This window comes from Oryctolagus cuniculus, chromosome 12 (genome assembly GCF_964237555.1).
Source record: "Oryctolagus cuniculus chromosome 12, mOryCun1.1, whole genome shotgun sequence".
NCBI classification, from domain to species: domain Eukaryota; kingdom Metazoa; phylum Chordata; class Mammalia; order Lagomorpha; family Leporidae; genus Oryctolagus; species Oryctolagus cuniculus.
In genome coordinates, this window is record NC_091443.1 from 13,542,935 (window position 1) to 13,556,783 (window position 13,849).

A 13,849-nucleotide genomic window follows, 5' to 3' on the forward strand; every position below is an offset into this window, starting at 1 on the left:
CAGGCTTGCATTCTCTTCTTTGATGCCTAGTAAGTTCTTCATTGTGTTTCTATTTCCTTTAGGGTCACAGCAGAAGCAGGGGTGGGAATAGTGGGGAGATACTGAGGGCTAATGCTCTGCTGACCCTTCTAAACCACCATTCTTTCCTTTGGGCTTACAGCCATTCATCAGCCATTTTCTGTTCTTTTACTATGAAGACAGCCGTCAGTGGTTCCATATAAATTGCCTTCTGCCCATCTGCCCCCCATCCAAGTGCAACTGTGGGTGTGGACATTTGGGATGGAATATTGGGGCCTTCAATTCAGGTGTGGATGGATGGAGAAGTCCTGATCATCTATGATTTAAGATGTGGAATTAAAAGGCAGATGGAATTCGACAAGAGGTGAGTTAAGAACTTGATAAGAGTCAAGGGTGACTTCAAGAACAGCTCAAAAAATAAAAGATAAAGAAAAGAAAAAAAGTCTTAAGAGGCCCTAATATAAGCAATGTAAATTGTGCTCAAGGAAAGCATTTGCCCCTCTTTAGCCTTGTAACAACCAGAAGCATGCCTTGTTCAGGACTGCTACAGCATGCTGCTGATGACATGCTACATGATCATCCAAGGAGAAGCCACAATAGTGCAGTTTGGATCTGCCCATTGCCATAAATATGCAGGTTTTACTTTTTTGTCCTTTTGACGACAAAGTTTATTACATACTGCTGGAAGGAACAGCATTTTAAACTACTATATTTTTCATTGTAGTAAGACTTGAATGTTTAAAATTAGGACTCTTGAGTAAAAGCTGATTTCAGGCCCATCAGTAAAAGGCTGCGTTTCTGAGAACAAAGCTTGTCATGAGTCACTTGTGTTTGAAGCAGAAGAGGGGGAGGGGAGGAGACCTGTGTCTCTGGGTCTTGGGAGGGGTCCTCTGGGAGCCTGCGCACTCCTCTTGCTGCAATGCAGGGTCTTTCTGCTCCTGCGCCAACACTGGGCATTTGGTGGGAGGGGGTGGTGCAGAAGAGGGGGGAAAGCTGTGTTTTTCCTTATCTCCTTGATTCCCCCTACCTCTCAGTGATGTGGTGATTACTAATAAACCATTTCTCACTTATCGCCGTAGATGAAAACACTCTACCAGATTTACGCAGCTCTTGCGTGTGTGGTCCTTTTGACGTAAATGGCGGACTATGGGCTATGAGTATCCCAAATTTAGATGTAAAATGAAATTAAAATACCCTGTTCACGCAGGGATTATGATGTGGGATGAATGGACAAGTAATGCTTCATAAGCCACAATTAAAGGCTTGAAGGGGGTGAGGATAAACCTGTGTACTGCTCCCCATTTACCCTCCTCCTCATTTAACCCTCTGATATCCAGGATCCTTTTCAGCCTGGGAATAAGACTAGGCTCTGAACACCGACAGGAATCTAAATGCTTTCATGGATCTCAGTAATGAGATCTGTGTAAGTTTCCAATTTGGGAATAAAGGCAGAAGCAATTGAATGGAGGAGTTTCAGATGGAGTGTGTGGGCATGTGGAATGAATCCTTACCTCTGCTTTAGAGTTAATCTTTCTCAAAACACAAATGATATTTGGGCAGAGAAGTGTCTTCTCTATGCTTATTGCTGTTGACTATGAATGTGGGCTGGTGGAGGGCTGTATGGCACAACTCTAAGGGTTTTGAGAAATGGAAAGGATCATGAATCCACTGTTCTGTCAGGAAGAATGCTCATAGTTTCACTACCCTAAAATAAGATAAAACAAAACTGTTTCACCTAGTCAGGCTTCCATGTTTCCAAATTCCCAGAGACCACTAAACTGTGCAGAGTCTATCATTTTGCCTTTTCCAAAATGCTACATAAATGAAATTATAGTTTATAGACTTTTCAGAGCAGTTTCTTTCATTTAGGACTGTGCATTTGAGTTTAGTCCTTATCTTTGTGGGGCTCGAGAGCTCATTTCTTTTTAATTGTTGAATGGTTTTCCATCCTATGGATGTACCATGGCTTTCCATTCACCTGTTGAAGGACATCTTGGCTACTTACAGTTTCTACTAAACATGAGTAAAGCTTACGTAACTGTTAACTGTTCATGTGCACAATTTGTGTGTGGTCAACATGAGTTTTCAAATCATACCTAGGAGTATGATCACATGTTTGAATACTTAGAAATATGACAATATGTTTTCAAATCAGTTAAATACCTAGGAGTATAACCACATGGTAACACCATGTTTAGCTTTGTGAAACACTGTCAAATTGTCTTCCAAAGTAGCTTTCCCCTTGTGCATCCCTATTGCTCTGAATCCTCACCGTCAAATAGTATTGTCAGTAATTGTAGGGGTATCTTGTGATAATTTGCAGTTGCTGAATGACAAATGATGTGGTACAACATTACATGTACTAATTTTCCATCTGCATTTGTTGTCTGATGAGGTGTCTATTCAATTTTTGTTAGTTTTTAATTGAGTTATTTGATTTCTTCTCATTGAATCTTAAGAAACTTTTGTAAATTTTTGACACAAGTATTTTATCTGATATTTGTTTTGCAAATATTTTCATACAATTTGTAGCCTAAGTTTTCATCCTCTTACAGTGTATTTCATGAAACAAACTTTAATTTTAATAAATTTAAATTTATCATGTTTTATTTCATGTAATCCACTACTGCTGATTTATTTTAAAATTCATCTCCAAACCCTATGTTGCTCTTTCTCTTCTGTATTATTCTGCAACTTTTGTATTTTTACAATTAACATTTAGATTTATGATTCTTTTTAATTTTTGTGTAAGGTGTAAAGTCTGTGTCCAGCTTCATATTGTAGCTGAGGGATATCCAATTATTCTATCAATATTTGTTCAAAATAATCTTAATTATTAGATTGCCTTTGCATCTGTCAAAAATTAGTTGTGTCACAGATGCTGGTGAGAATGTGGGGGAAAAGGGACACTAATCCACTGTTGGTGGGAATGCAAACTGGTGAATCCACTATGGAAGACAGTTTGGAGATCCCTCAAAAACCTGAATATGGCCCTACCATATGGCACAGTCATCCCGCTCCTTGGAATTTACCCAAAGGAAATTAAAATGGCAAATAAAAGAGCTGTCTGCACCTCAATGTTTATTGCAGCTCAATTCAAAATTGCTAAGACATGGAATCAACCTAAATGCCTATCAATAGAATACTGGATAAAGAAATTATGGGAGGAGAGAACTTCCACTTTGACTACTACCTTGCCTGAATATGATCAGAGTTGGTGAACAGAGGGGGCTTCCATAGCCTTGGCGACTCATGACAAGAGCCTAGGGTGATTACTGATGCCATAACCAAGAGTGTCAATTTGTTAAGTCAACAACAGGAGTCACTGTGCACCTACTCCTCATGTAGGATCTCTGTCCTTAGTGTGCTGTACATTGTGATTTAATACTATAACTAGTACTCAAACAGTATTTTTCACTTTGTGTTTCTATGTGGGTGCAAACTATTGAAATCTTTACTTAATATATGCTAAACTGATCTTCTGTATATAAAGAGAATTGAAAATGAATCTTGATGTGAATGGAAGGGGGAGGGAGAGGGAAAGGAGAGGGTTGCGGGTGGGAGGGAAGTTATGGCGGGGGGGAAGCCATTGTAATCCATAAGCTGTACTTTGGAAATTGATATTCATTAAATAAAAGTTAAAAAAAAAGAAATTATGGGATATGTACTCTATAGAATACTATACAGCAGTAAAAAATGAAATCTGGTCATTTGCAACAAAATGCAGGAATCTGGAGAACATCATGCTGAGTGAACTAAGCCAGTCCCAAAGGGACAACTATCATATGTTCTCCCTGATCAGTGACAACTAACTGAGCACCTAAAAGGAAACCTGTTGAAGTGAAATGGAAACCATGATATTCAATGACTTGATCATTCCTTGTCCTGACTGTTGATGAACAACTTACTACTTTATTCCTTTTAGTATTTTTTGTTCTACTTAATACCATTGGTTGAACTCTTTATCTAACACACAATTACTCTTAGACATTTAAAATTAACTGAAAAGTGATCCCTGTTAAATATAAAAGTGGGAATAAGAAAGGGTGGGGATGTACAGTTCAGCACATGCTCACTCGGACTTACCCCTAATGCTAGAGCTAGAAATGTTCCAGGGGATTCCAATTCAATCCCATCAAGGTGGCATGTACCAATGCCATCTCACTAGGCAAAGTGATCAGTTTAAGTTCATAATTGATCAAAAAGATAGGATTAAGTGTCAAAAGGATCACATAAATAAGACCAGTGTCTGCTAATAGCATTTGATAGAATTAAAAAGGAGGGAACAATCCAGCCTGGGAAGCAGGATACACAGCAGACTAATAGAATGCCAGATGTCCTAAACAGCACTCTGGCCTCAGAATGAGCCCTTAAGGCATTGAGATCTGGCTAAAAAGCCCATGAGAGTTTCACAGGCATGGAAAGCCAAGACATTGTGGCAAAAAAATGACCTAAATGAAAGATCTATGTGAGTGAGATCCCAGCAGAAAGAACGGGCCATCAAAGAAGGAGGTACCTTTCTCTGAAGGGAGGAGAGAACTTCCACTTTGACTATGGCCTTGTCTAAATAAAATCAGAGTTTGTGAACTCAAGAGTTTTCCATAGCCTTGGCAGCTCATGACAAGAGCCTCAGGTGATTACTAACGTCCCCATGTAGGATCTCTGTCCTTAATGTGTTGTACTATGCAAATTAATGGTAAAACTACTATCCAAATAGTACTCTATACTTTGTGTGTCTGTGTGGGTGCAAACTGTTGAAATCTTTACTTAGTATATACTAAATTGATCTTCTGTATATAAAGATGATTGAAAATGAATCTTGATATTAATGGAATGGAAGAGGGAGTGGGAGATGGGATGGTTGTGGGTGGGAGAGAATTTGTGGGGGGAAAAGCCACTATAATCCAAAAGTTGTACTTTGGAAATTTATATTTATTAAACAAAAGTTGAAAAAAACAAAAAATTGATAGTGTCAACTATATTTATGAGTCTATTTCTTGGAAATATATTCTGTTCCATTTATCTACTTCTATTTTTTCACCAGTTCCACATATGGTCTTCATTACTATGTGGTTATATTAAATTTGGGATCTGGTAGAGTGAGTCCTCTGACTTTGTTCTTCTGTATTTAAATTATTTCTGTACTTGGTTTTCTGAAGTTTAAATAGGTGATGTTTTTGTTTGTTTTATATGTATATATTTTAAAACATTTTTGTTTCATGTTCTTTGAGCTTCTTGCATCTGTGTCTTAGAGGAATCTCTCATTAATTTCAGTCATTCTTGTGTGTTATTACATCAAATTTTTCTTGTTCTTCGTTTTCTCTTATTCTCCTGACATATCAGTCATGTGAATGTTATGTCTTTTTATATTGTTATATAGTTCTTGAGTGTTCTATTTTGTTTCCTGGAGTTTTTCCATTTTATTTCTCTTTATGTTTCAATTGGAGGGTTTTTATTAACTTACCTTATAGTTCACTGATTCTTTTCTGAACTTTGTCCAAATCCTTTCATGGAGATATTTCACTTCTCTGACTGTGTTGGCTATTTCTAGCATTCCATTTTAATTCACTGCCTGGAGTTTTAATCTCCCTGCTTCGTTTACTACTTGTTCTTGCATGCAATCTACTTTCCTCATTGTGGCCCTTAATATATTAATTATAGTATTTTTTTTAAAGATTTTATTTATTTATTTGAGAGTTAGAGCTACAGACAGTGAGATGGATAAACAGAGAGAAAGTTCTTCTGTCTGCTAGTTCACTCTCCAAATGACCGGAGCTGCGCCAATCCGAAGCCAGGAGCCAGGTGCTTCTTCCAGTCTCCCACACGGGTGCAGGGGCCTAAGAACTTGCGCCATCTTCTACTGCTTTCCCAGGCCATAGCAGAGAGCTGGATTGGGAGTGGAGCAGCTGGGACTAGAACTGGTGCCCATATGGAAAGCCGGTGCTTCAGGCCAGGGCATTAACCCAGTGCGCCACAGCGCCGGCCCGAATTATAGTATCTTAACATTTCTAATGATTACAACATCTGTGTCATATCTGTAACTAGTTCTGATGATTACATTGTCTATGCAGTCTTCTTTCAGTTCCCTTTGGGCCTTTTTAATTGGAAAATACACATAAATACTCCTAAAGTATCAGTTAACAAGAAATATAGTAAGAGCAATAATTTGGTGCAACTGTTATAACAGTGTTCTGGACACCTGGATCCCATATTGGATTGCCTGGGTTCAAGTCCTGCTACTGTTTCTGTTTCCAGATTCCTGCTGATGTATACCCCGGGAGGCAGCAGGTGATGGCTCAAGTACTTGGATCCCTGCCACCCCTGTGTTAGATGTGGATGAACTTCTGGGTTATTTGCTTTCATCTGACCTCACCCCAGTTGGTGTGAGCATTTGGGTGAGTAAATCAACAGATGGAAGTTCTCTGCCTTATCAAATAAAATGAAAAATGAATATTAAAAAAAAAAAAAAAGAACTACAAGGCCTGGCATTGTGGCACAGTGAGTTAAGCCACTGCTTGTGACACCAGCATCCTATATAAGCTCCAGTTCCAGTCCCAGCTTCTCCACTTCCAACCCAGCTCCATGCTTATCAGCCTGGGAAAGTACCAGAAGATGGCTCAAGTGCTTGAGAGACCCAGTGGATTGAAGATCTTGATTCATTCTCTCTCTCTCATTCTCTCTCTCTCTCTCTGTCTCCCTCTCACCGTCTCCCTCTCCCTCTCCCCCCCTCTTCCTCCCTCCCTCCCTCCCTCCCTCTGTAATCTGTCTTTTAAATAATAGACAAGAACTACAGTAACCAAGGCTTTAAGTGTGAAGATTTTTGTTAGTATTGCCAGGAATTATGATTTGTTTAATGTTTGTTGGCACTGTACTTGCAGGAGGCTTCAAATTTCTTTAATAAATTTATTTTCATCTCAACTCCTAGCTGGGGGAAGTCCCTATGTTTTACCACCTAGAACTCATTTGTATCTTGTAGCTCTTTCAGCTGTAATTTACCATGGTATACTGGAGTTTTCTTGGTATGGTCATAGGATGTGAAAAAAGGGGGAGCATTATAGAATATTCTAACTAACCTTCAGTAGTTTTAGTTTGCCTGCATGCTGACTGTGGTTTGCATTTTTCCTTTCAATCAAACATGAGGATTGGTGAGGAGTTTTCTTGGAGAGTAGCTTCCTTTTCCAACCCTGGGTAAAGTTTCAGAATTGTGGTCTGGCAACATCCTCTCCTCTCTATGGTGGTCATCCTGTGGAGAGGCTCTGGGTATATCCCATACTGGCTGCATTCCTCTTCCCACAGAACTGAGTATGGATCTTTCTGAGCTAGGCACTCCAACTCTGAGAATATAGTGGAGTTCCTTGAGGTAATGATTTAGGCTTATTTCAAGCCTTATATCTGCTTCTAATTTAAGAAGCACTGTACTGAAAATGAACATAAGTGGTGTACTAAAGTCTTTCAATGAGAGGATGTTTCAGAAAGGTCATGAGAAATGAAATTCAAAAATAAATTTATTCAGTGTGAAAATTCATAAACCTATGCATATATGTTTTCATAATACATATTTTCATGAAATTTTTGAAGATCTCTTATATTCATGATTTCAACATTTTTGTACCAAAATAAAGTTTTCTTTTATAAAATATTTATTTAATTGGTTGTTTAAGAAAGAGAGAGAGAGAGCACTACTTACATCCATTAATTCTCCCCCCTTCCCCCACAAGTTCCCGCAATGGCCAGAACTGGACAAGACAAAGTCAGACGTATAGGGCCTAATGAAGGTCCTCACATGGTGGCAAGAACCCAAATACTTGAGCCATCACTACTATATCTCAGGATCTGCATTACCAGGAGATAGAAGCTATGAGCTAGAACCACATATAGAATCCAAGTACTCCAATATGGGAAGCAGGTGTCTAAAATATCTTAACTACTAGACTATATACCCATACCTAAACATATTTTATTTTCTGTGAATTTTTGAAGCACAATTTTATGTCACAACTCATAAGAGGCAATTCAAATTAACTTTGTTTACTCTGGCTCGTATCATATACAATAAATAATTTGAAATGATTTAGTATCCTAAATGTGAAAGCTAAAACAATTACTCTTTTAGAAAATAGTAAGGCTAGAAGAACATTTAAATGACCTTAGTGTACAGAAAGATTTATTAAAAACTATTTTAAAGGAGTAATTATTTTACAATGATTGATGATTTGACTTAAATAAAATTAAGAATATTCTAGCACACCAAGGGCTTATAGCCAGAATTTATGAAGAACTCCTACAAATCAATAAGAAAACATCAATCAACCACAATTAGAATAGGCAAAGAGTAAATAGACACTTCAAAACAATGATATTGAAATAACCAACAAACACATGAAAATTTTCCCAATGTCATTAATCATCAGAGAAATGTAAAATTAGACAAGATATTGATGTGCACTTCTCTGGAGAGCTAATATTAAATGGATCCACAATGCCATTTATAGAATAAACTGAACTCTGATGCACTGCTTGTAGGAGTAAAAAGTCATGCAACCACTTTGAGAAAATGTTTGATAATAACTGTTAAAGCCAAGTATACATACACACTATTACACAGCCAATTCCATCATGGGTATGTATCCAAGATAAATAATTGCTTATGTTCATCTAAATACATTTACAACGATGTTGTAATTTCATTCACGGTAGTCAGAAATTGAAAATGACCTCTATGTCAGCAGCACAGTGGAGCAATAGTTACACAATGAAATTGTACACGGCAATTAAAAAGGTAAATGAAACTATAGATCCATTTACCACAGGGATCAATCTCATCAAAATAATATCGAGTGGAAAGAGCCACAAATTGTGTGATTATATTGATGGGTTGCTCAAAAACACTAGAAACAAATCTATGGTGATAGAAGTCAGAAAAATAGTTAACTCTATAAGACCACTAGTCAGACACAGAAGAATCTGTCTGAGCATAGGAAATGCTGTATATCTCAGACAAGGAGACAGACAGACTGCATGGCTATATGTATGGGTAAAACTTCATCAAGCCATACATTTAAAATCTATTAACTAGATATAATTTATCCTTCTATTTACAAGAAAAATAAAAATTAACCTTTATAATCAGACATCCTGTGTTGCCAAACCCATCTCTGTGAAAGCAAAACTTGTAGAGAACAACCAGTATGTTATACTCTGGGAGGAAGTAATCAGTAGCTTCTCTGCATCCAGGAGTTTGAGAAGTTGTCCTCTGATAGCTCTACACTGAGGGTTCTTCTCCCCAACCTCTTGCAGACTAATTGAGAGAGGCAGTGGTGGTTCACATGCCAATTCCTGCCTGCCTTCCCTCTCTCTGAGCCCGTGGGTGTTAATGTGATATGTTTGAAGTGTCACCAAAGAAACAACCATAAACATGACTTCCCACAAATAGCCCCTCTTGCCAGAAAAACAGATGTAACTGTGGGGAGCAGAGTTTGGTAAAGGCTGTGGGAATGCTAGTTTGTAAATAGAATAAATCCTTTGTATTTTGTGAATCATGATGAGAATTGGTTGTTATGGTAATTTAATAACTAGTGGGTTAAAAACTGAAGTGATGAGGAAGGGAACTTAACTGGAAAAAAGAAAAACAGAGGCAGGAAAGCCAAAGTCAGTAATCTAAGTACTTCTCACTGTCAGCCCATCTTCATTTTAATTCGCTGATGCCTCTCACTGAATGTGACACTCAGGACATGTTTCATGAGACTGCGGAACATGTATGTAAATATTTTAAAGATTTATTTATTTATGAGAGAGAGAGAGAGAGAGAGAGAGTCTCCCATTGTTGGTTCACTCCACAAATACCAACAGCAGCCGGAGCTGGACTAAGCCAAAATCAAGAGGAATCAGGAACTCCAACCAGGTCTCTCATGTGTATAGCAGGGACCCATGTACTTGGGCCATCACCTTCTGCCTTCTCAGGCACATTAGCATGAAGCTGAATCTGAAACAGAACAGCCAAGACTTCAGTCTGAACTCTGCTATGGGATGCAGCGTCCCAAGTAGCGGCTTAACCTGTTGCATACGACACTTGACTTGCCCAGTAAACCCAAATGTTTGCATTGAACTTGTCTTAGCAAAGAGTCTCGCCTGCTATGGGGATATGACAGCACCAGACTAGAAGGTGTCCTTTTAGAGTATGAATTTTCTTTTTGTATTTTCTTGACACTGCTTCCTCTTTTTAGCTGAATAGAGAGTATGATTGGAAGAGAAGCAGAAAAAATGTTCATTGGCACAGAACAGGGGGATGGTAGTTCTGCTTTCACCTCCTGATTTGCACCTTCTCCTGATAAGCTATCATTGTGACTGTAGACCAAAAAATATTTCTTTTCAGTGTACCCAATTTTTCTACCCTCACCCTGACCCATGAATGAGCCATCAGGATACCTTACATAAGATGCAATCAATGAGCAAATTCAAATTAAATGTGAAAGTGACATGAAATGAAAGAGAAAGGGAGTTTGATAAAAGGAGAGTATAAACTTATGGAGCTATAACTAAAGAAGATAAGCTTTGATTCCCAAATGGGACGGTGCCAATGTCAGCCAAATTCTTCATCAAAGCTAACTAAATCCCAGATGGTTTGTCTGTGTATAGGATAGGTAATTCTAGAGGATAGAATCAATGTGAGTTCTCTAAGATAATAAAATGCTCTAATATGATTGAGAAAATGATGAGTAAAAACAGATCCATTGGGTCCACTGTGTTTCTGAGATGAAAGCTCAAGATGGTTGATTGAAGATCTGAGGGATGCAAGCAGAGACAATGGTGTAAGGAGGCTCTCTGTGCTGAAACTGTGCCTCCTTCTGACCCAGAGGGCTCCATCTCTGCCTGACACCACCTCTGTTTGAGTTCATGCTCTGTTAGTGCATGTTTTTCCTCTGGTCCATGCAGACAGAATCCTAATGTAACATTAAAGTCCTTCATTCTTCCTCCACATTTCCTTCTGTACATAAAGAATAACTGCAGGTGCTGAAGTTTGTGTAGAGTTATGGTTTAGAATCGGATGAAGAATTTATCTTTATGAATCTATTAAAAATGACCTGAAAGGTGATGTTTGGTACAGCAGTTAAGATGCCACTTGAAATACCCACATCCCATATCAGATTGCTAAGATTCAAGTCCTGGCTCTGCTCCTGATTCCAGATTTCTGCTAATGTGCACTCTTGGATGCAGCAGGTGATATCTGAAATATTTGGGCCCTAGCCACCCATGTAGGAGACCAGATAAAGCTTTTACCTGATAGAAGACCTTGTCCAGTCCTGGTTGTGCAGTTATTTGGGGAGTGAACCAATGGATGCAAGCTCTTATCTCTATTTCTTTCTTTCCTCTCTCTCTCCCATCTGAATCTCCCTGTCTTCCTGCCTTTCAAATAAAAAAATAAATATTTTAGAAAAATATTGAATTAGAAGTGTTTTTTAAGGAAATGGAATGTGAGATAGTTGCTCTTTTATATTTTTTTAGAGTCGGGAGGAATGGATGGAGAAAGCCCATCTAAAACCCACCTAAAAAACCTGTGCTCTACTTCCCAATGACTCCATTCCACACCCTAACCTCCTACTGCTCACATATTTTCACTAAGCAGGAGCAGAGTTTAGGGGCTTATGATGGCATGGTGTGCATGACTTATCCTGATCCAAGGCAGGATGTTTGAAATTGGATCCATAATATTCTAAATTGCCACTCTTGAGAAGAGATGGTCTCCATGGCTGCCTCTGAGTATGTAATACACATTATTTATAGGATCAGGAGCCTGTTCTGCAGCCTGGGGCACCTGTTTACTGGGTTGCAAGGCTTGCAGGCCAGCCAGGCTTAAGGAAGTCCAGCTATCAAGCTTTAGGTAGGATTTTTTGCTCTACTTATTAATCCTACAGCATATTTCAAGAATCACTTCCTAACAAAGGAAAGTGAATGTTCTAACAACCTGCTGTCTATGTCAGGCCAGTAGAGAGATGCTTGGAATTGGTGAATTAGTGTTTTGGATATAAAAATTTTCTTCAGGAAAACTACATAGAGTCATGATTATTCAAATATTCAAAAGACAGTTTGTATATGCATGATACAGAGGGGCAGGTAGATTTTGTTCTGGGCTGGGCAGAGTCTTCCTGACGTCTACCCATTCTTTTTGATGTACTTGAGTATTCTTCCTATGCTTGCCTTTTTGCAGGGATAGAGGTGGTGAGCAAATCACACTTCTCTCTACTGGAGGCTCTTCCTGGGGCACTTACCTTTGTTGTACTAAGCCTTCCTTGATTTGATGAAGGGCAGAAGACAGAAGGTGACTATTTGTTTACTTTAGATTTAAAGAAAACTTGAAATGACAATACAGAGTTCGTATATACTTCATATCCAGGTTTCCTTATTATTAACATTTTGCATTTGGTACAATGTGGCATTTGTGCCATATGATTGTCACGATTCATGAAACAATTCCAATGTGTCACTATTAACAAGCCCATCATTTATTCCCTTGGCTTTTGCTTAACTTCCGTTTGCTGTTCCAGGATGCCATCCAGGATACCTCATATTTATTCATCATGTTTCCTTAGGCTCCTCTTGGCTGTGGTGGTGTTTCAGTTTATGATGACCTTGATAGCTCTGAGGAGTCCTGGTCAGGTACTTTTTGGAATGTACCTTATTAGAATATTCTTTTTTCCTCATGGTTAGACTGGAGTGATGGAATCTGGGGAGGAGGACCACATAGGTAAAGTGTCATTTCCATCACGTCAGTGAAGTGTACATAGTGGGGCTGGCACTGTGGCGTAGTGGGTTAGCCCACTGCCTGTAATGCTAGCATCCCATATGGGCGCTGGTTCGAGTCTTGGCTGCTCTATTTCCAATCCAGCTCTCTGCTATGGCCTGGGAAAGCAGTGGGAGGTGGCCCAAGACCTTGGGCCCCTGCACCTGCATGGGAGACCCGGAAGAAGCTCCTGGCTCCTGGCTTCAGCACAGCTCTGGCTATTGCGGCCATTTGGGGAGTGAACCAGCAGGTGGAAGACCTCTCTCTCTGTCTCTGCCTCTCCTCCTCTCTCTGTGTAACTCTGACTTTCAAACAAGTAAATAAATTTTTTAAAAAAGAGTACATGGCAGCAACATGCCTTATCAATGTTGATATGGACATTGACCAAACTGGCTGAAGTAGTGTTTGTAAGGTTTCTCTACTGCTGAAACTCCTCTTCCCCCTACTACACTGTGTGCAGCCAACAGTTAAGGAAGGGTGAGTCATGCTCCCTTTCCTTTAGGGTGGAGCATTTACATAAATTATTTGAAATTGTTCTGCAAGTAGCCTCCTTTTTTAACCCTGTAATCCACAAATGCTCAAGGGGGTGTGTGTTGTCAAGTGCAAGCTAAGAAAAATGAAAATATTTAGCTGGAAGTGTATTGCACAACTTGGTGCCCAGGCTTCTATTTATTAATTATTTTTTGTGTTCCTGAAGAAGGAAGAAGGAGACTTGATGGCAAGTTTTTTGGAGAGTGTTTGGAGAGCAGCGGAGTTGTGGGGCAGGAATCTTTCCAGAGTTCATGCTTTAACTGTGAACATATGTGCTTTATTCCAATTTTCAGAATTTTTTCCTTGAAACATGGAAGGGGACCAGGAAGGTTATAAAAAAGAAACACAGGTATCTCATTGGTTCTTGGTGGAAGGAGCCTCAGAGGTAGTTGAGGTGGTTCCAGCACATAGTGCTGGAGCCCTCACAGGGGAGAAAAATGTCCAATATCTGATAGTAAAATCCTAGTTCCTATTATCTGTAAAATATGCTCTGTCAAAGCATCTATAAAAGGTAACTGGTGG